Source organism: Schistocerca cancellata, chromosome 2, assembly GCF_023864275.1.
Source record: "Schistocerca cancellata isolate TAMUIC-IGC-003103 chromosome 2, iqSchCanc2.1, whole genome shotgun sequence".
Taxonomy (NCBI): Eukaryota; Metazoa; Arthropoda; class Insecta; order Orthoptera; family Acrididae; genus Schistocerca; species Schistocerca cancellata.
Genome location: NC_064627.1, coordinates 541,691,938 through 541,712,945, shown reverse-complemented (window position 1 = coordinate 541,712,945; position 21,008 = coordinate 541,691,938). Strand labels below are relative to the sequence as shown.

At 40.1% G+C, this 21,008-nt stretch overlaps 1 long non-coding RNA gene across 5 annotated transcripts; it reads left to right on the top strand.

Annotated features, from left to right (window-relative positions):
- The first annotated feature begins 1,422 nt into the window (after nt 1–1,422).
- LOC126162100 (uncharacterized) lies at nt 1,423–18,701 on the top strand. 5 transcript variants are annotated; one of them, XR_007535022.1, is made up of 4 exons: nt 1,423–6,374; nt 8,142–8,471; nt 10,391–11,103; nt 14,350–14,787. It is a non-coding gene; the product is annotated as an uncharacterized LOC126162100 (long non-coding RNA). The 5 variants fall into 5 exon arrangements; XR_007535023.1 differs by lacking the exon at nt 1,423–6,374 and adding an exon at nt 17,856–18,701 and having other exon boundaries at nt 7,722–8,471; nt 14,350–14,405; XR_007535020.1 differs by lacking the exon at nt 8,142–8,471 and having other exon boundaries at nt 1,423–6,664.
- The last annotated feature ends 2,307 nt before the right edge of the window (nt 18,702–21,008 follow it).

The window sequence follows — 21,008 nt, the reverse complement described above, 5'->3', positions numbered from 1 at the left end:
GAAAAGAAGAATCTGTGAAGGATAAAGGCATGCTCAAGAGTACTTCATATAACAGCAGAGAAGTTGGCATGCATCAGACAAGATCACAAAGATGGCATAATAAAGAAAGGTTAGAGGTGTTAGGAAAAAGCCAGAAAAAGAGAGGAATGAGGAAGAGAAAAAGTGAATCTCTTAAAAGATCTGGATAGCCTCAGGTTGAAAGGGGTGTAACAGTTTGACATCAATCAAGATAAATTGCATTAAACAAAAATATAGAGGTTATATGCCATAATATGAAATGATCCTGGCCGTTACCAAAGAGGGAAGAAGTTGGTGAGTGGGAAGAGGATTGGAAACATGAAGAACAGTAGTAGTCTAAAGATAAAGACATGGCAAAGAGTAACAATACATGAAAGGAACATAGAAAGTATATACTGTACTGGTATCTAACAAGAATGCATTTATTAGCAATAAGAATTAGGAGGAAGAGGTGTCAGCACAAAGATACACTAAGGAGAGAAAGATCAAAGAAAAAGATAAGTAGAGGAGAATTTGCTTTATGATAAGAAAATTATGAAAAGAAAGGGGACAACAATTTGACAGAAAACAAGGTATGTGTAAAAAATGTAGATATTATATACCATAATTTAGGATGATCTAGGTATAGACACATACACAGATAATGGAAAAAGGTGAGAACCATAGATCAGAAGTGAAGGATCAGTCAGGGACTAGAGCAAGTTAAAGTAGTCCATAGCAATATCTGATAATAAAACAGAAGGTGTGCACTAAAGAGAAACAAGAGAATTAGATGTCATAAGATATGTGGTGTCTAGGTTTCAAGACCGAAGAAACACAAGTGTAAGGAAATGTAAGGGGAGACAATAATTATCAATCCATCAAATGATCATGGCATGCTCAATGGTAATAAAAAAAAAATTAGTAGAAGACATACATCAAATAAGAAATTACAGATTAGATGTCTATACATGGGACAATCCTGGGGTTATTGGGAGAGGGACGAAAGAGTAAAAGAGAAGAGGAGGAAAGCAAAGAGCATAAAAGAGTACTTCAACAAAAGACAAGTGCATGCTCAAGAGAGTGACGTCAATCATTTGACTCAAAATGAGGTATGTATCTTGCAAGAAGTTAGAGACCACATGCCCTAATGCATAAAGAGAGAAAAGGGAGAGAACTGTAAACTTAAGAGAGAGAGGGGAGAGAGAGAGAGAGAGAGAGAGAGAGAGAGAGAGACAGTCAGAGAGAGAGAGAGAGAGAGAGGGGGGGGGAGGAAGTAGAGCTGAAGCTATGTGGTGTATCTAACAAGAATGTAATCTTTTTAGAAATATGTCGGAGAACAGCACGTTAACATACATATAGACAAAGACAAGAAAGTAATAAAAGAGTAGGTCAGATTAGTGGAAATTGTCAAAAAATAAGGAAAGAGGACTATCAGTTAGGTGGGAAAGAAAGTACAACTCAGGTCTGAATGTAAAGATATATGTGGAATAATTAATAATTATCTGGCCTTAGACATATAGACAGAAAGTGTACAGTCTGGAAGGAAACTGGAGACAATAAGGGAAGAATCAATAGGCAATAAGGGCATGTTCAAGAGTAGGAATATACAGCAGTAAACAAGAAGGAATACTGGTACAGAGAAAGGGACATAGAGTCTATAAAAATAATGTATATGTCATGCAAGAACATAGAGACTAAGTATCATAATGCTAGATGATCTAGGTTTGAACATAGAAGTAGACAGTAGGGTGGAAAAGAAGAGAATAGGAGATTACTGGTAATGGAATGAAGAGTAGTGTTTAACATTCTGTTGACAGTGGAGTAAATAGAGACAGAAGACGAAATGAAAAGTACCTGTCAAGTATAGGGGCATGCTTAAGAGTACATCATACAGGGTATTTCCATAAGAGTGTGCAAAAATGTAACAGGACATAGAGAATGCTCCATTGAACAATTTGAGGTAGGAAACCTGGGCTTGGGGAAGCCAGCTTAAGGAGATATGGAAATGAACTTGTCTACTGATTTGTCTAGCTTTACTGTTTTTCAGCTTATTTAAAACTAACGTGTGTAAAAGTTTACATGTACTGTGCTGTTTATTTACATGTACATTACCTATTTCCTGCAAGGAAAACAAGGAATTGCCATAATTGTAGGTGCCTATTATATTTTTCAGGGTGCATCAGAATCTTGATTGCATTGAGGTTGATGGCAGTCAGTTTCACCACATTTTGTAAGATGGTTCATTCATTGTGTCAGTGATGGTATTTCCAGTTAACTGGAACTAATGTAAATAAAAAAGTACACATTAATGTGATTTTATTCCTGTTATCTTCTTGAGCTGCATTCTCAAATCCCAGGCTCCCTACTTAAGATTGTTCAGAGGAGCATTCTCAATGTCCTGTTAAATTTTTGCACACTCTGATGGAAACACCCTTTATAAGAGTGGGGAAATTGAAATGTATCAAACAAGAGCCCTCTCGTGGTATAGAATGTTTGAAGATCTCATAGTACAAGATAATCCATGTGTTATAAATTGGGAGAGACATTAACAAAAGGGATAGGGCTTGGTTTTGTGAAGCAAAGTATCAGTCTAAAGCTGAACTGAAGCAGAAGGGTAAAAATATATGAATTTAAGGAAGAAGACATATACTGTACTGGTATATAACAAGAATATAATTATTAGAAACAAGAATTAAGAGAAAGAAGTGTCAGCAGAGAGGTACATAAAAGGGATTAAGGTGAAAGAAGAAGAAATAAATAGAGGATAATTTTATGCAGGTTAAAAGTATTTTCAAAGAAAAAGGGTCAACAATTTGACTAAAAATAAGATAGATTTAAAAACAAATGCATTAATTGAGGTTGGTTTAGGGATAGGCACATAGATATACAGATAACTGAAACAGAGGAGAACTGTAGACAAGAAGGGAAAGCTCAATCTGGGAATAGAATAAATTCAAGTACAAGAATGTCTGATAATAAAACAGAAGGCATGCATTGAAGAAGAAAATGAAGATAACGTGCAGGGTGGTAGTGGAAGTGTGTGTGTGTGTGTGTGTGTGTGTGTGTGTGGGGGGGGGGGGGGGGTAGGAGAATTCTAAAACTTTCATAAATAACTTAAAGCATTTATTAATGACTCTGTCAATAGTTGTAGTACTTATATTAGGTGACTAATTTCAAATCTTAAGGTTCATTTTCAAGCATAGCGTATTGAGGCTGCAAAGACAGTGCCTGATCTTAATAATAAACATCAATGTGGCAACATATGCTTTATGAATGTTAGCAGAATGAGTCTCACAATCACACTTACCTCTTACCAAGTCAAAAGTGACTTGGTAGGAGGCATGTTGCTGATTACCTGTCAACAAAATGCTGAAACTGAAAAACTGCATAAATGAGTTTCATGTTTTGAGACCTGTCATGCTATAAGAAATAAATTTTATTGATGGCACTAAAAAATTTATCTCAGAAAATTATTGTTTATGTGTCAAATTTAAGAATAAAAATTCTGGACTTCATATTGCAGCAAAGGTGAAATAGCTATGGCCATATTGCAGGTGGGTCAAGATTTCAGAACTGAAAACACACATGCATGGAAAAAATGATAAGAGCAAACAGGAATTAAGAATCTGTCAAATGATTAAGTCATGCCCAATGGTAATAAATAAGTAATATTACAGCAGAAGACACACATTAAACAAGAAATTGTAGATTATATATGTGTGTATGGGAGAATCCTGGGGATAGAAAGTGGTAGAATAAAGGACTAAAAGATAAGAAAAGCAATGTGGAGAGGAGTGAAATCTGGTTGAATGAGATTGGACCATTTTGACCCATAGAAGAAGAAACTTGTTGAACAAAAACATTATTGTCACATGCCATAATGAAGTATGATCTAGATTTGGATAAAAGATTAGACAGAAAGTTGGAAAAGAAGTCAGTAGGAAACAAGAATAAAATAGTATGCCTAAGGACAGGTACATATTTTCAAGTTCAACACCATTCAAAAATGGTCAAATAACATAGTAAACATGAACCCTGTTTATTTTCAATCCTCTGCCAACATATCTGCTCATTTATCCCTACTTCTCTCCTTTTTTGTTGCCTTTTCCCCAAACTCCCTGTCCTAAAACCTCCTGACACAGTGCATGTCAGCCATCTAGTCCATTCCTTCCCCACCCCCTCCAGATGGCTACTTGCATCCCACGTGCAATGTATCTTTTCCTACATTGTTGATGTTACTACCTGGAGTTTCCACTGTTTCATTTTAGCTGAATACATACTTCATACAAGAAATTAGAGATCATATGTCTGTATATGGGAGAATCATAATGTTAGCAGGATAAACATAGAGGGATAAACGAGAAGAGAATATTCTTTCATAGGACAAGTGCATGCACATGGAAATGGCAGTAACCATTTTACATAAAAAGAAATTATGTATCATGCAGGAATATAAAGATCACATGCCAGAATACCAGGTGATCAAGATCTGTATATGGAAATAGACAGAATGATGGAAAAAGACGTGAATAGAAGACAAGAGAAGAAGAATCTGTGAAGGATAAGGGCATGCTCAAGAGTAATAACAAATGGCAATAAACGAGAAGAGATATTAGTACACAGAAAGAAAACTCAAAGACTGGATGACTTACACAAGATTATCAAGATTTTAGGACAGATAGAGTGAGTGAATGAGTGAGGAGTGTGTGTGTGTGTGTGTGTGTGTGTGTGTGTGTGTGTGAGAGAGAGAGAGAGAGAGAGAGAGAGAGAGAGAGAGAGACAGACAGACAGACAGACAGACAGACAGGCAGAAAGAGTGAGGGCTGGGAGGGGGAGAGTGTATAGGAGGAGCTAGGAATGGAGTATCTGTCAAATGACAAGTGCATTCTCAAAGGTAAGAATCAAAGGTATTACAGCTGAAGACATACTTCATACAAGAATGTAGAGAGTATATGTCTGTATATGGGAGAATCCTAGTGATAGCAAGATAGAGACAGAGGGATAACAGAGAAGATAGAAAAAGAAAATATTCTTTCAAAAGACAAATGCATGCTCAAAGAAACAGCAGAACCATTTTACATAAAAAGAAATTATGTATCATGCAGGAACATAGAGGGCACATGCCATAAAGCTAGAGGATCAAGATTTGCACACAGAAATAGACAGAAACGTGAAAAGGCCCACTTGATTAGCTGTGGGGCCTAACGCACTGCTTTCCAGGCAGGAAGGCATGCCGATGCCTGGGAAGAATCCGCCTGGTGGATTAGTGTCGAGGTCAGGTGTGCCAGCCAGTCTGTGGATGGTTTTAAGATGGTTTTCCATTTGCCTCAGCGAATGTGGGCTGGTTCCCCTTATTCCGCCTCAGTTACACTATGTCGGCGATTAGTGCACAAACACTTTCTCCATGTACGCATACACCATAATTACTCCACCAAGCAAACTTTGGGGTTACACTCGTCTGGTGTGAGACCTTCCTTGGGCGGGGGGGTTGGGGGGGGGGTCACTGGGGGCAGAACAGCACAATAACCCTGTGTTCAGTGTGGCGCAGCAGTGGGGTGAGGGGTGAGTGCACTGCTTAAGCCTGTTGTGGGGTGTGTACACCACTGTGGGCTATAGCAGGGATGAAACCTCTCCATCGTTTCTAGGTCCCCAGTTCCATACAATAAACTACAAGGTGAAAGAGCAGATAACGGTGACAAGAGAAGTAGAATCTGTGAAGGATAAGGGTAGGTTAAAGAGTAAACCATGTAGCAACAGAGAAGTTGAAATGCATCAAACAAGGACACAAAGATTACATAGTGTAGTAAAGGAAGGTTAAAAGTATAAGGAAAATGGTAGAGAGGCAGCTTATCAAAAGGGGAGGAAATGGGAGCCAATAAGAGAAGATTCAGTACGGGGCAAGAGCATGCTCAAAGTAGCAATATATCACAATCAAAGAGAAGGCATACTGGTATATAGAAGGACTAGAAGGCATATATAAATTTTAGGTCAGACAGAAAAGGGATAGAGAGAGAGAGAGAGAGAGAGAGAGAGAGAGAGAGTGCTAGGGAGGGGGGCGAAAGAGAAAGATAGAGAGAGAATGGGGGACTGGTGAAAATGCAAAGAAGAGGGAACAGATAAGAAGTATTTGTCAAATGATAAGTGGATTCTCAATGGTAAGAATAGCTTGCATCACAGCTGTAGGCATAAATCATACACGAAAGTTGGGCGAAACCTAGGGTTAGCTAGATAGACATAGAGGTGTAAAAGGGAAGAGAGAAGAGAGAAAATTCTGTCAAGAGGGAAGTGCATGCTCAAGGAAATGGAAGTAACCATTTTAAATGAAAAGAAATTAATTACCATGCAAGAATGTAGATCACATGCCATAATACTAGGTGATCAAGATCTGTACATGTAAATAGACAGAATGGTGGAAAAGACATGAATAGTAAACTAGAGAAGAAGAATCTGTGAAGGATAAGGGCATGCTCAAGAGTAACAACAAATGGCAATAAAGGAGAAGAGATATTAGTGCACAGAAAGAGAACTCAAAGACTGCAGAGAAAGAGAGAGATAGATAGAGAGAGAGAGAGAGAGAGAGAGAGAGAGAGAGAGAGAGTGTATACGAGCCAGGAATGGTGTATCTGTCAAATGATAAGTGCATTCTCAAGGGTAATAATAAAAGGTATTACAACTGAAGACATAATTTGTACAAGAAAATAGAGATTATATGTCTCGCATATGATAGAATCCTAGTGTTAGCAAGGTAAAGACAGAGGGATAAACGAGAAGATAGAAACATTGTATGCTCAAGGAAATGGCAGAACCATTTTACATAAAAAGAAATAATGTATCATGCAAGAACATAGAGATCACATGCCATGATGCTTAAGGATCAAGATCTGCATACAGAAATAGACAGAAAAGTGTAAGAGCCTGCCCTGCTAGCCATGGGGTCTCACACATTGATTTCCGGGCAAGAAGTAATGCCAGTCCCTGGCACAAATCCGCCTGGTGGATTAGTGTCGAGGTCAGGTGTGCCAGCCAGTCTGTGGATGGTTTTTAAGGCGTATTTCCATCTGCATCAGTGAATGTGCGCTGGTTCCCATTAATCTACCTCAATTGCACTGTGATGGTGATTACTGCGCAAACAGTTTCTCCATGTTCGCATGCACCATAACTACTCCACCACGCAAACACTGGGGTTACACTCGTGTGGTGTGAGACTTTTCAGGGGGGGTCCACTGGGTGCTGTACTGCACAATAACCCTGGGTTTGGGGTGGGACGGCAGTGGGGTGAGGGGTGAGTGGACTGCTGTAGCCTGTTGTGGGTTTGTCTAACACTGCGGGCTACCATGGTGATGAATCCTCTCCATTGTTTCTATGTCCCCAGTTCCATACAATACAATACAAGGTGAAAGAGCAGATAATGGTGACAAGAGAAGTAGAATCTGTGAAGGATAAGGGTAGGTTCAAGAGTTAACCATGTAGCAACAGAGAAGTTGAAATGCATCAAACAAGGTCACAAAGATTACATACAGTAGTAAAGGAAGGTTAAAAATATAAGGAAAATGGTAGACGGGCAGCTTATCAGAAGGGGAGGAAATGGGAGCCAATAAGAGAAGAATCAGTAGGGGACAAGGGCAACCTCAAAGTAGCAATATGTGACATTCTAAGAGAAGGGATACTTTTATATAAAAGGACTAGAAGGCACATGCAGATCTTAGGTCAGACAGAAAAAGAGAGATAGAGAGAGAGAGAGAGAGAGAGTGAGAGAGAGAGAGAGAGAGAGAGAGAGAGGGAGAAAGAGGGAGAGAGAGAGTGAGAGAGTGTTAGGGAGTGGGTGAAACAGAAACATAGAGAGAGATTGGGGGAGGGGTGAAAATGCAAATAAGAGAGAACAGAAATGAAGTATTTGTTAAATGATAAGTGGATTATCAATGGTAAGAATAACTTGCATCGCAGCTGTAGGCATAAATCATACACGAAAGTTGGGAGAAACCTAGGGTTAGCTAGATAGAGATAGAGGTGTAAAAGGGAAAAGAGAAGAAAGAAAATGTTGTCAAGAGAGAAGTGCATGCTCAAGGAAATAGAAGCAACCATTTAACATGAAAAGAAATTAATTACCATGCAAGAATGTAGATCACATACCATAATACTAGGTGAACAAGATCTGTACATGTAAATAGTCAGAATCGTGGAAAAGACATGAATAGAAGACAAGAGGAGAAGAATCTGTGAAGGATAAGGGCATGCTCAAAAGTAATAGCAAATGGTAATAAAAGATATCAGATATTAGTGCACAGAAAGAGAACTCAAAGACTGGATGACTTACGAAAGATTATCAAGATTTTAGGACAGATAGAGTGAGTGAATGAGAGAGGAGAGAGAGAGAGAGAGAGAGAGAGAGAGAGAGAGAGAGAGAGAGTATGTGAGCTAGGAATGGTGTATCTGTCAAATGATAAGTTCATTCTCAAGGGTAATAATAAAAGGTATTACAGCTGAAGACATACTTTGTATGTACAAGAAAGTAGAGATTATATTTCTGTATACGATAGAATCATAGTGTTTGCAAGGTAAAGAGAGAGGGATAACAGAGAAGGTAGAAAAAGAAAATATTCTTTCAAAAGACAAATGCATGTTCAAGGGAATGGCAGAACCATTTTACATAAAAAGAAATTATGTATCATGCAAGATCATAGAGATCACATGCCATAATGCTAGAGGATCAAGATCTGCATACAGAAATAGACAAAAAGGCGAAAGAGCCCACCTGGTTAGCCTTGGGGTCTAACACATTGCTTTCTGGGCAGGAATTGATGCCAGTGTGTGCCAGCCAGTCTGTGGATGGTTTTTGAAGTAGTTTTCCATCTGCCTCAGGGAATGTGGACTGGTTCCCCTTATCCCACCTCAGTTACACTATGTCGGCGATTAGTGCACAAACACTTTCTCCATTATGCGCATACACCATAATTACTCCACCATGCATACACTGGGGTTACACTCATCTGAGACCTGCCTGGGGCAGGGTGGGGGGGGGGGGGCACTGGGGGCTGAACAGCACAATAACCCTGTGTTCTGAGTGGAGTGGCGGTGGGGTGTGGGGTGAGAGGACTGCTGAAGCCTGTTGTGGGGTGTGTACACCACTGCGAGCTACAGCAGGGATGAAACCTCTCCATCATTTCTAGGTCCCCAGTTCCATACAATAAACTACAAGGTAAAAGAGCAGATAATGGTGACAAGAGAAGAAGAATCTGTGAAGGATAAGTGTAGGTGGGTAGGTTCAAGGGTAAACTATTTAGCAGCAGTTGACATGCATAAAAAAAGATCACTAAGCTTACATAGTGTAGAAGAGGAAAGTTAAAAGCATTAGGAAAATGGTAGACAGTCAGTTTATCAGAAGGAGAGGAAATAGGAGCCAATAAGGAAAGATCAGTAGGGGACAAGAGCATTCTCAAAGTAGTAATATATGGCAATCAAAGAGAAGGGGTACTGGTATATAGAATGACTAGAAGGCATATATAGATTTTAGGTCAGACAGAAAATGGAGAGAGGGAGAGAGGGAGAGAGAGAGAGAGAGAGAGAGAGAGAGAGAGAGAGAGAGAGTTAGGGGGTGGGGAGAGGCTGAGAGAGAAAAATAGAGAGAGAACAGGGGAGGGTTGGAAATGCAAAGAAGAGAGATCAGATATGAAGTATTTGTCAAATGATAAGTGCATCATGGAAAGTTGGGAGAAACCTAGGGTTAGCTGGATGTAGATAGAGGTGTAAAAGAGAAGAAAGAAGAAACAAAATTCTGTCAAAAGAGAAGTGCATGCTCAAGGAAATGGCAGTAACCATTTTACATGAAAAGAAGTAAATACCATGCAAGTATGTAGAGATGACATGCCATAATACTAGGTGATCAAGATCTGTACATGGAAATAGACAGAATGTTGTAAAAGACATGAATAGAAGACAATAGAAGGAAAATCTGTGAAGGATAAGGGCATGCTCAAAAGTAATAGCAAATGGCAATAAAAGATATCAGATATTAGTGCACAGAAAGAGAACTCAAACACTGGATGAGTTACGCAATATTATCAATATTTTAGGACAGATAGAGAGAGTGAATGAGGGAGGTGTGTGTGTGTGTGTGTGTGTGTGTGTGTGTGTGTGTGTGTGTGTGTGTGTGTGTGAGGAAGGGATGGTGGGGGGGGGGGGGGGAGAGAGAGAGAGAGAGAGAAAGAGAGAGAGAGAGAGAGAGAGAGAGAGAGAGAGAGAAAGAGTGAGAGAGAGAGTGAGAGAGTGTTAAGGAGGGGGTGAAAGAGAAACATAGAGAGAGATTGGGGGAGGGGTGAAAATGAAAAAAAGAGAGAACAGAAATGAAGTATTTGTTAAATGATAAGTGCATTCTCAAGGGTAATATTAAAAGGTATTACAGCTGAAGACATAGTTTGTACAGGAAAGTAGAGATTATATGTCTGTATATGATAGAATCCTAGTGTTAGCAAGGTAAAGACAGAGGGATAACAGAGAAGATAGAAAAAGACAAATGTATTCTCAAGGAAAAGGCAGGACCATTTTACATAAAAGGAAGTAATGTAACATGCAAGAACAAAGAGATCACATGCCATAATGCTAGAGGATCAAGATCTGCATACAGAAATACACAGAAAGGTGAAAGACCCCCCCTGGTAAGCCATGGGGAGAGGAAGTAATGCCGGTCCCTGGGACAAATCTGGCTGGTGGATTAGTGTCAAGGTCAGGTGTGCCAGCCAGTGTGTGGATGGTTTTTAAGGTGGTTTTCCATCTGCTTCAGCGAATGTGTTCGGGATCCCCTTATTCTACATCAGTTACACTATGTTGGTGATTACTGCGCAAACACTTTGTCCATCTATGCATACACCATAATTACTCAACCATGCAAACACTGGGGTTACACTCGTATGGTGCGACACGTTTAAGAGGGGGTCCACTGGTTGCCGTACTCGATAATAACCCTAGGATCGGGGTGGGGCGGTAGTGGAGTGAGGGGTGAGTGGACTGCTGTAGCCTGTTGTGGGTTTGTGTACCACTGTGGGATACCGTGGGGATGAATCCTCTCCATTGTTTCTATGTCCCCAGTTCCATACAACACAATACAAGGTGAAAGAGCAGATAATGGTGACAAGGGAAGTAGGATCTGTGAAGTATAAGGGTAGGTTCAAGAGTAAACCAAGTAGCAGCAGTGAAATTGAAATGCATCAAACAAGGAGAGAGAGAGAGGGAGGGAGAGAGAGAGAGAGAGAGAGAGAGAGAGAGAGAGAGAAAGAGTGAGAGAGAGAGTGAGAGAGTGTTAAGGAGGGGGTGAAAGAGAAACATAGAGAGAGATTGGGGGAGGGGTGAAAATGAAAAAAAGAGAGAACAGAAATGAAGTATTTGTTAAATGATAAGTGGATTCTCAATGGTAAGAATAACTTGCATTCCAGCTGTAGGCATAAATCATACACGAAAGTTGGGAGAAACCTAGGGTTAGCAAGATAGAGATAGAGGAGTAAAAGGGAAGAGAGAAGAAAGAAAATGCTGTCAAGAGAGAAGTGCATGCTCAAGGAAATGGAAGCAACCATTTAACATGAAAAGAAATTAATTACCATGCAAGAATGTAGATCACATACCATAATACTAGGTGAACAAGATCTGTACATGTAAATAGTCAGAATCGTGGAAAAGACATGAATAGAAGACAAGAGGAGAAGAATCTGTGAAGGATAAGGGCATGCTCAAAAGTAATAGCAAATGGCAATAAAAGATATCAGATATTAGTGCACAGAAAGAGAACACAAAGACTGGATGACTTACACAAGATTATCAAGTTTTACGACAGATAGAGTGAGTGAATGAGTGAGGAGAGAGAGAGAGAGAGAGAGAGAGAGAGAGAGAGTGAGTGTAGACGAGCTAGGAATGGTGTATCTGTCAAATGATAAGTGCATTCTCAAGGGTAATAATAAAAGGTATTACAGCTGAAGACATACTTTGTAAATACAAGAAAGTAGGGATAATATTTCTGTATACGATAGAATCCTAGTGTTAGCAAGGTAAAGAGAGAGGGATAACAGAGAAGGTAGAAAAAGAAAATATTCTTTCAAAAGACAAATGCATGTTGAAGGGAATGGCAGAACCATTTTACATAAAAAGAAATTTTGTATCATGCAAGATCATAGAGATCACATGCCATAATGCTAGAGGATCAAGATCTGCATACAGAAATAGACAAAAAGGTAAAAGAGCCCACCTGGTTAGACTTGGGGTGTTACACATTGCTTTCAGGGCAGGAATTGATGCCAGTGTGTGCCAGCCAGTCCCGTGGACGGTTTTTGAGGTAGTTTTCCATCTGCCTCAGGGAATGTGGACTGGTTCCCCTTATTCCACATCAGTTACACTATGTTGGCGATTAGTGCACAAACACTTTCTCCATTATGCGCATACACCATAATTACTCCACCATGCATACACTGGGGTTACACTCATCTGAGACCTGCCTGGGACGGTGGTGGGGGAAAGGGGGGAGGGTCACTGGGGGCTTAACAGCACAATAACACTGTGTTCTGAGTGGAGTGGCGGTGGGGTGTGGTGCGAGAGGACTGCTGAAGCCTGTTGTGGGGTGTGTACACCACTGCGAGCTACAGCAGGGATGAAACCTCTCCATCATTTCTAGGTCCCCAGTTCCATACAATAAACTACAAGGTAAAAGAGCAGATAATGGTGACAAGAGAAGTAGAATCTGCGAAGGATAAGGGTAGGTGGGTAGGTTCAAGGGTAAACTATTTAGCAGCAGAGAAGTTGACATGCATCAAACAAGATCACTAAGATTACATAGTGTAGAAGAGGAAAGTTAAAAGCATTAGGAAAATGGTAGACAGGCAGTTTATCAGAAGGAGAGGAAATAGGAGCCAATAAGGAAAGATCAGTAGAGGACAAGAGCATTCTCAAAGTAGCAATATATGGCAATCAAATAGAAGGGATACTGGTATATAGAATGACTAGAAGGCATATGTAGATTTTAGGTCAGACAGAAAATGGAGGGAGGGAGGGAGAGAAGAGAGAGAGAGAGAGAGAGAGAGAGAGAGAGAGAGAGAGAGAGAGAGAGAGAGAGAGAGAGAGAGAATGAGAGTTAGCGGGGGTGGGGAGAGGCTGAGAGAGAAAGATAGAGAGAGAACATGGGAGGGTTGGAAATCCAAAGAAGAGAGATCAGATATGAAGTATTTGTCAAATGATAAATGGATCATGGAAAGTTGGGAGAAACCTAGGGTTACCTGGATGTAGATAGAGGTGTAAAAGAGAAGAAAGAAGAAACAAAATTCTGTCAAAAGAGAAGTGCATGCTCAAGGAAATGGCAGTAACCATTTTACATGAAAAGAAGTAAATACCATGCAAGAATGTAGAGATGACATTCCATAATACTAGGTGATCAAGATCTGTACATGGAAATAGACAGAATGGTGCAAAAGACATGAATAGAAGAATAGAGAAGGAAAATCTTTGAAGGATAAGGGCATGCTCAAAAGTAATAGCAAATGGCAATAAAAGATATCAGATATTAGTGTACAGAAAGAGAACTCAAAGACTGGATGAGTTATACAATATTATCAAGATTTTAGGACAGATAGAGAGAGTGAATGAGGGAGGTGGGTGTGTGTGTGTGTGTGTGTGTGTGTGTGAGAGAGGAAGGGTGGGAGGGAGGGGGGGGGAGAGAGAGAGAGAGAGATAGTGAGAGAAAGAGAGAGAGAGACAGAGAGAAAGAAAGAGAGAGAGAGAGAAAGAGAGAGAGAGAGAAGAGAGAGAGAGAGTGTATACGAGCTAGGAATGGTGTATCTGTCAAATGATAAGTGCATTCTCAAGGGTAATATTAAAAGGTATTACAGCTGAAGACATAGTTTGTACAAGAAAGTAGAGATTATATGTGTGTATATGAAAGACCCCCCCTGGTTAGCCATGGGGAGAGGAAGTAATGCCGATCCTTGGATAAATATGGCCGGTGGATTAGCGTCAAGGTCAGGTGTGCCAGCCAGCCTGTGGATGGTTCTTAAGGTGGTTTTCCATCTGCTTCAGCGAATGTGTTCGGGTTCCCCTTATTCTACCTCAGTTGCACTATGTTAGTGATTACTGCGCAAACACTTTGTCCATGTATGCATACACCATAATTAATCCACCACACAAACACTGGGGTTACACTCGTATAGTGCGAGACGTTTCAGGGGACAATAACCCTGGAATCAGGGTGGGGCGGTGGTGGAGTGAGGGGTGAGTGGACTGCTGTAGCCTGTTGTGGGTTTGTGTACCACTGTGGGATACCATGGGGATGAATCCTCTCCATTGTTTCTATGTCCCCAGTTCCATACAACACAATACAAGGTGAAAGAGCAGATAATGGTGACAAGAGAAGTAGAATCTGTGAAGTATAAGGGTAGGTTCAAGAGTAAACCAAGTAGAAGCAGTGAAATTGAAATGCATCAAACAAGGAGAGAGAGAGAGAGGGGGGGAGAGAGAGAGATAGATAGATAGATAGAGAGAGAGAGAGAGAGAGAGAGAGAGAGAGAGAGAGAGAGAGAGAAAGTGGGAGAGAGAGAGAGAGGGAGTGAGAGTGTTAGGAAGGGGGTGAAAGAGAAACATAGAGAGAGATTGAGGGGGGGGGGGGGGAAATGCAAAAAGAGAGAACAGAAATGAAGTATTTGTTAAATGATAAGTGGATTCTCAATGGTAAGAATAACTTGCATCGCAGCTGTAGGCATAAATCATACACGAAAGTTGGGAGAAACCTAGGGTTAGCTAGATAGAGATAGAGGTGTAAAAGGGAAGAGAGAAGAAAGAAAATGTTGTCAAGAGAGAAGTGCATGCTCAAGGAAATGGAAGCAACCATTTAACATGAAAAGAAATTAATTACCATGCAAGAATGTAGATCACATGCCATAATACTAGGTGATCAAGATCTGTACATATAGATAGACAGAATGGTGGAAAAGACATGAATAGAAGACAAGAGGAGAGGAATCTGTGAAGGATAAGGGATGCTCAAAAGTAATAGCAAATGGTAATAAAAGATATCAGATATTAGTGCACAGAAAGAGAACTCAAAGCCTGGATGACTTACACAAGATTATCAAGGTTTTAGGACAGATAGAGTGAGTGAATGAGTGACGAGAGAGAGAGAGAGAGAGAGAGAGAGAGAGAGAGAGAGAGAGAGAGAGAGAGAGTGTATACGAGCTAGGAATGGTGTATGTGTCAAATGATAAGTGCATTCTCAAGGGTAATAATAAAAGGTATTACAGCTGAAGACATACTTTGTACGTACAAGAAAGTAGGGATTATTTTTCTGTATACGATAGAATCCTAGTGTTAGCAAGGTAAAGAGAGAGGGATAACAGAGAAGGTAGAAAAAGAAAATATTCTTTCAAAAGACAAATGCATGTTCAAGGGAATGGCAGAACCATTTTACATAAAAAGAAATTATGTATCATGCAAGATCATAGAGATCACATGCCATAATGCTAGAGGATCAAGATCTGCATACAGAAATAGACAAAAAGGCGAAAGAGCCCACCTGGTTAGCCTTGGGGTCTAACACATTGCTTTCTGGGCAGGAATTGATGCCAGTGTGTGCCAGCCAGTCTGTGGATAGTTTTTGAGGTAGTTTTCCATCTGCCTCAGGGGATGTGGACTGGTTCCCCTTATTCCACCTCAGTTACACTATGTCGGCGATTAGTGCACAAACACTTTCTCCATTTACGCATACACCATAATTACTCCACTACACATACACTCATCTGAGACCTGCCTGGGGCAGGGTGGGGGGGGGGGGGGGCACTGGGGGCTGAACAGCACAATAACCCTGTGTTCTGAGTGGAGTGGCGGTGGGGTGTGGGGTGAGAGGACTGCTGAAGCCTGTTGTGGGGTGTGTACACCACTGCGGGCTACAGCAGGGATGAAACCTCTCCATCATTTCTAGGTCCCCAGTTCCATACAATAAACTACAAAGTAAAAGAGCAGATAATGGTGACAAGAGAAGTAGAATCTGTGAAGGATAAGTGTAGGTGGGTAGGTTCAAGGATAAACTATTTAGCAGCAGAGAGGTTGACATGCATCAAACAAGATCACTAAGATTACATAGTGTAGAAGAGGAAAGTTAAAAGCATTAGGAAAATGGTAGACAGGCAGTTTATCAGAAGGAGAGGAAATAGGTGCCAATAAGGAAAGATCAGTAGGGGACAAGAGCATTCTCAAAGTAGCAATATATGGCAATCAAAGAGAAGGGGTATTGGTATATAGAAGGACTAGAAGGCATATATAGATTTTAGGTCAGACAGAAAATGGAGAGAGGAGAGAGAGAGAGAGAGAGAGAGAGAGAGAGAGAGAGAGAGAGAGAGAGAGAGAGAGAGAGATAGGGATAGAGAGGAAGAAAGTTAGGGGGTGGGGAGAGGCTGAGAGAGAAAGATAGAGAGAGAACATGGGAGGGTGGAAATGCAAAGAAGAGAGATCAGATATGAAGTATTTGTCAAATGATAAGTGGATCATGGAAAGTTGGGAGAAACCTAGGGTTAGCTGGGTGTAGATAGAGGTGTAAAAGGGAAGAAAGAGGAAACAAAATTCTGTCAAAAGAGAAGTGCATGCTCAAGGAAATGGCAGTAACCATTTTACATGAAAAGAAGTAAATACCATGCAAGAATGTAGAGATGACATGCCATAATACTAGGTGATCAAGATCTGTACATGGAAATAGACAGAATGGTGTAAAAGACATGAATAGAAGAGAAGAGAAGGAAAATCTGTGAAGGATAAGGACATGCTCAAAAGTAATAGCAAATGGCAATAAAAGATATCAGATATTAGGGCACAGAAAGAGAACTCAAAGACTGGATGAGTTACACAATATTATCAAGATTTTAGGACAGATAGAGAGAGTGAATGAGGGAGGTGTGTGTGTGTGTGTTGTGTGTGTGTGTGTGTGTGTGTGTGTGTGTGTGTGTGTGTGTGTGAGGAGTGGTGGGAGGGGGGGGGGGAGAGAGAGAGAAAGAGAGAGACAGAGAGAGAGAGAGAGAAGGGAGAGGAGAGAGAGAGAGTGTGTACGAGCTAGGAATGGTGTATCTGTCAAATGATAAGTGCATTCTCAAGGGTAATAATAAAAATTATTACAGCTGAAGACATAGTTTGTATGTACAAGAAAGTAGAGATTATATGTCTGATATGATAGAATCAAGGTAATGACAGAGGGATAACAGAGAAGATAGAAAAAGACAAATGTATGCTCAAGGAAATGGCAGGACCATTTTATGTAAAAGGAAATAACGTATCATGCAAGAACAAAGAGATCACATGCCATAATGCTAGAGGATCAAGATCTGCATACAGAAATACACAGAAAGGTGAAAGAGCCCCCCTGGTTAGCCATGGGGAGAGAAAGTAATGCCAGTCCCAGGGACAAATCTGGCCGGTGGATTAGTGTCAAGGTCAGATGTGCCAGCCAGCGTGTGGATGGTTTTTAAGGTGGTTTTCCATCTGCTTCAGCGAATGTGTTCGGGTTCCCCTTATTCTACCTCAGTTACACTATGTTGGTGATTACTGCGCAAACACTTTGTCTGTGTATGCATACACCATAATTACTCCACCACGCAAACACTGGGGTTACACTTGTATAGTGCGAGACGTTTCAGGGGACAATAACCCTGGGATCAGGGTGGGGCGGTGGTGGAGTGAGGGCTGAGTGGACTGCTGTAGCCTGTTGTGGGTTTGTGTACCACTGTGGGATACCGTGGGGATGAATCATCTCCATTGTTTCTATGTCCCCAGTTCCATACAACACAATACATGTTGAAAGAGCAGATAATGGTGACAAGAGGAGTAGAACCTGTGAAGTATAAGGGTAGGTTCAAGAGTAAACCAAGTAGCAGCAGCAAAGTTGAATTGCATCGAATAAGATTTTAAAGATTACATAGTGTAGTAAAGATAGGTTAAAAGTGTAAGGAAAATGGTAGACAGGCAGCTTATCTAATGGGGAGGAAATGGGAGCCAATAAGAGAAGATTCAATGGGGGCAGGGGCAAGCTCGAAGTAGCAATTGTGACATTCTAAGAGAAGGGGTACTGGTATACAGAAGGACTAGAAGGCATATGTAGATTTTAGGTCAGATATTAAAGGGATAGAGAGAGAGAGAGACAGACAGAGAGAGAGAGAGAGAGAGAGAGAGAGAGAGAGAGAGAGAGAGAGAGAGAGAGAGAGCACATGAGTTAGGAATGGAGTATCTGGATATAGGAGCTAGGAATGGTGTATTTATCAAAGGATAATTGCATTCTCAGGGGTAAGAATAAAAGGTATTACAGCTGAAGACACACGTCATACAAGAAAGTAGAGATTATATGGCTGTATGTGGGAGAATCCTAGAGTTAGCAAGGTAAAGAGATAACAGAGAAGCGAGAAAAAGAGAATATTCTTTCAAAAGTGAAATGCGTGCTAAAGAAAATGGCAGAACCATTTTACATAAAAGGAAATTATGTATCATGCTAGAACATAGAGATCTCATTCCATAGTGCTAGATCATCAAGATCTGTACACGGAAATGGACAGAATGGTGGAAGAGCAGATGATAGGTGAACGGAGTAGTAGAATCTGTGAAGGATAAGGGTAGGTTCAAGAGATAACCATGTAGCAACAGAGAAAATAACATGCATCAAACAAGATCACGAAGTCTAGGTGGTGTACAAAAGAAAAGTTAAAGGTGTCAGGAAAAAGGTAGACAGACCATTTACCAAAAGGGGAGGAAATGGGAGTCAGTAAGAGAAGAATCAATAGAGGACTAGTGCATGCTCAAAGTAGCAATATATGGAAATAAAGGAGAAATGGATAGCATATGTAGATTTTAGGTGAGACGGAAAGAGAGAGACAGTGGGAGGAGGAGAGGGGTATAGAGCGAGAGCAGAGAGAGAGAGAGGGAGAGAGAGAGGGAGAGAGAGGGAAAATGTAGAGAATACAGAACAGAAATGAATTATTTGTCAAATGATAAGTGCATTCTCAATCGTAAGAATAACTGACTTAATGGCTAAAAGTATAAATCATACAAGAAAGCGGAGATTAGATGTCTGTATATGGGTTAGCTAGATATAGACAGAGGTGTAAATGGGAAGAGAGAATAAGAGAAAATTTTTCCAAAGGCAAGTGGATGCTCAAGGTAATGGCAGCAACCATTTTCCATGAAAAGAAATTATGTATTGTGCAAGAACATAAAGATCACGTGCCTTAATGCTAGATGACCAGAGCTATACATGGAATTAGACAGAGAGGTGGAAAAGAGGTGAAAAGGGCCCAAGAGAAGAAGAATCTGTGAAGGATAAGGGCATTCTCAAGACTAGATCATGTGTCACTGAAGAAGCTGACATGCATCGAACAAGATCAGAAAGATTACATGGTGTAATAAAGAAAAGTTAAATGTGTTAGGAAGTGATATACAAAAGTGTGAAAAGAAGAGGAGAATGTAGTTAATCTCTTAAAATGTAAGAACACTGTCATGTTGAAATAGTTGTAACAGTTTGACATCAATAAACAACAATTATATTAAACTGAAAGTATGAAGGTTATATGCCATAATACAAAATGACCCAGGTTTTAATAAAGATGAGGGAGGTTGGCAAAAGGCAAGAGAACTCGAAAAATGATAAAAAATATCAGTTTAAAGATAACTAGAAGCTAAAGAGTAACAATATGTGGAAGGAATGTATATGGCATACATTGTACTGGTATCTAACAAGATTGCATTTTTTAAATATTAAGAATAAGGGGGAAGAGGTGTCAGCCCAGAGATACACAAAGGGAATAAAAATTGAAGAAGGGGAGATAGCTAGAATAGAATCTGAAGCAAAATAAGAACATTTTCAAAAGAATGGGGGCAATAATTTTACAGAAAAACAAGGTACATATAAAAACAAAATATAAATATTATATGCCATAGCTTAGGATGATCTAGGTATAGACACACTGAGAGATAACTGAAAGTGAAGAGAACTGTAGATGAGAAGGGCTGGAACAATTAGGTTCTATGGAAGATTAATGTATCCCATACCAGTATCTGATAATAAAACAGAAGGTATGCGTTAAAGAAGAACATGAGAATCAGATGCCATAAGATAGATGGGGTCCAGGTTTGAAGACTGAAGAAACACAAGTATGAAAGGAAACATAAAAGGAGACAAGAATGAAGGATCTGTCAAATGGTAAGAGAATTCTCTAAGGTAATAATGAATGACATTATAGCAGAATGCACATATCAACCAAGAAATTATAAAGTACGTGTCTGTAATGGGAGAATTTACCAGCTAGCAGGAGACAGACAAAGGGGTAAAAGAGAAGAGAAGGAATGCACAGGACAAAAGAGAATAACCTGATAAAAGACAAGTGCATGCTCAAGGGAATGGCAGCAACTGTTGACACAAAAAAGGAGACATCTATCATGGAAGAACATAGGGATAACATGCCATAATGCTTGGTGATCTAGATTTGGATGTGGCAGGCAGCAGACAGGTGCATATTAAGATTAGAAACAAACAAAAACAAGAATGAAGGTCATACAACAAACAAGGAAAAGTATTTCATGCAGTAGTAAAGAATGTACCGGCTGAAGGAACGTAGGGAGTATGCCATGTGTCACAAAACAGGATGATCCAGATCTTAGACATGAAAGGAAATCAAGAGTTAAAGAAAGAGGAATGGAAACTTAACTTAAGCATCTGTCTAAAGACAAGAGACAATAAGAGCAGACAAGAAGTAAGAATGTGTCAAATCATGCCAAATAGCAATAAAAAATGACATTATAGAAGGAGGCACACATCAAACAAGCAATTAATGATTAGATATGTGTATATGGGAAAATCCTGGGGTTAGAAAGTGGTAGATAAAAGAGTAAAAGAAAGAGCAGAAGGCAGGGGAGTGAAATATGGAAGGACATCTATATGCTCAAGGAGATGGTAATGATAGTCTGACACAAAGAAGAAGGCATGTATCAAACAAAAACATGGATATCGCTTGCCATAC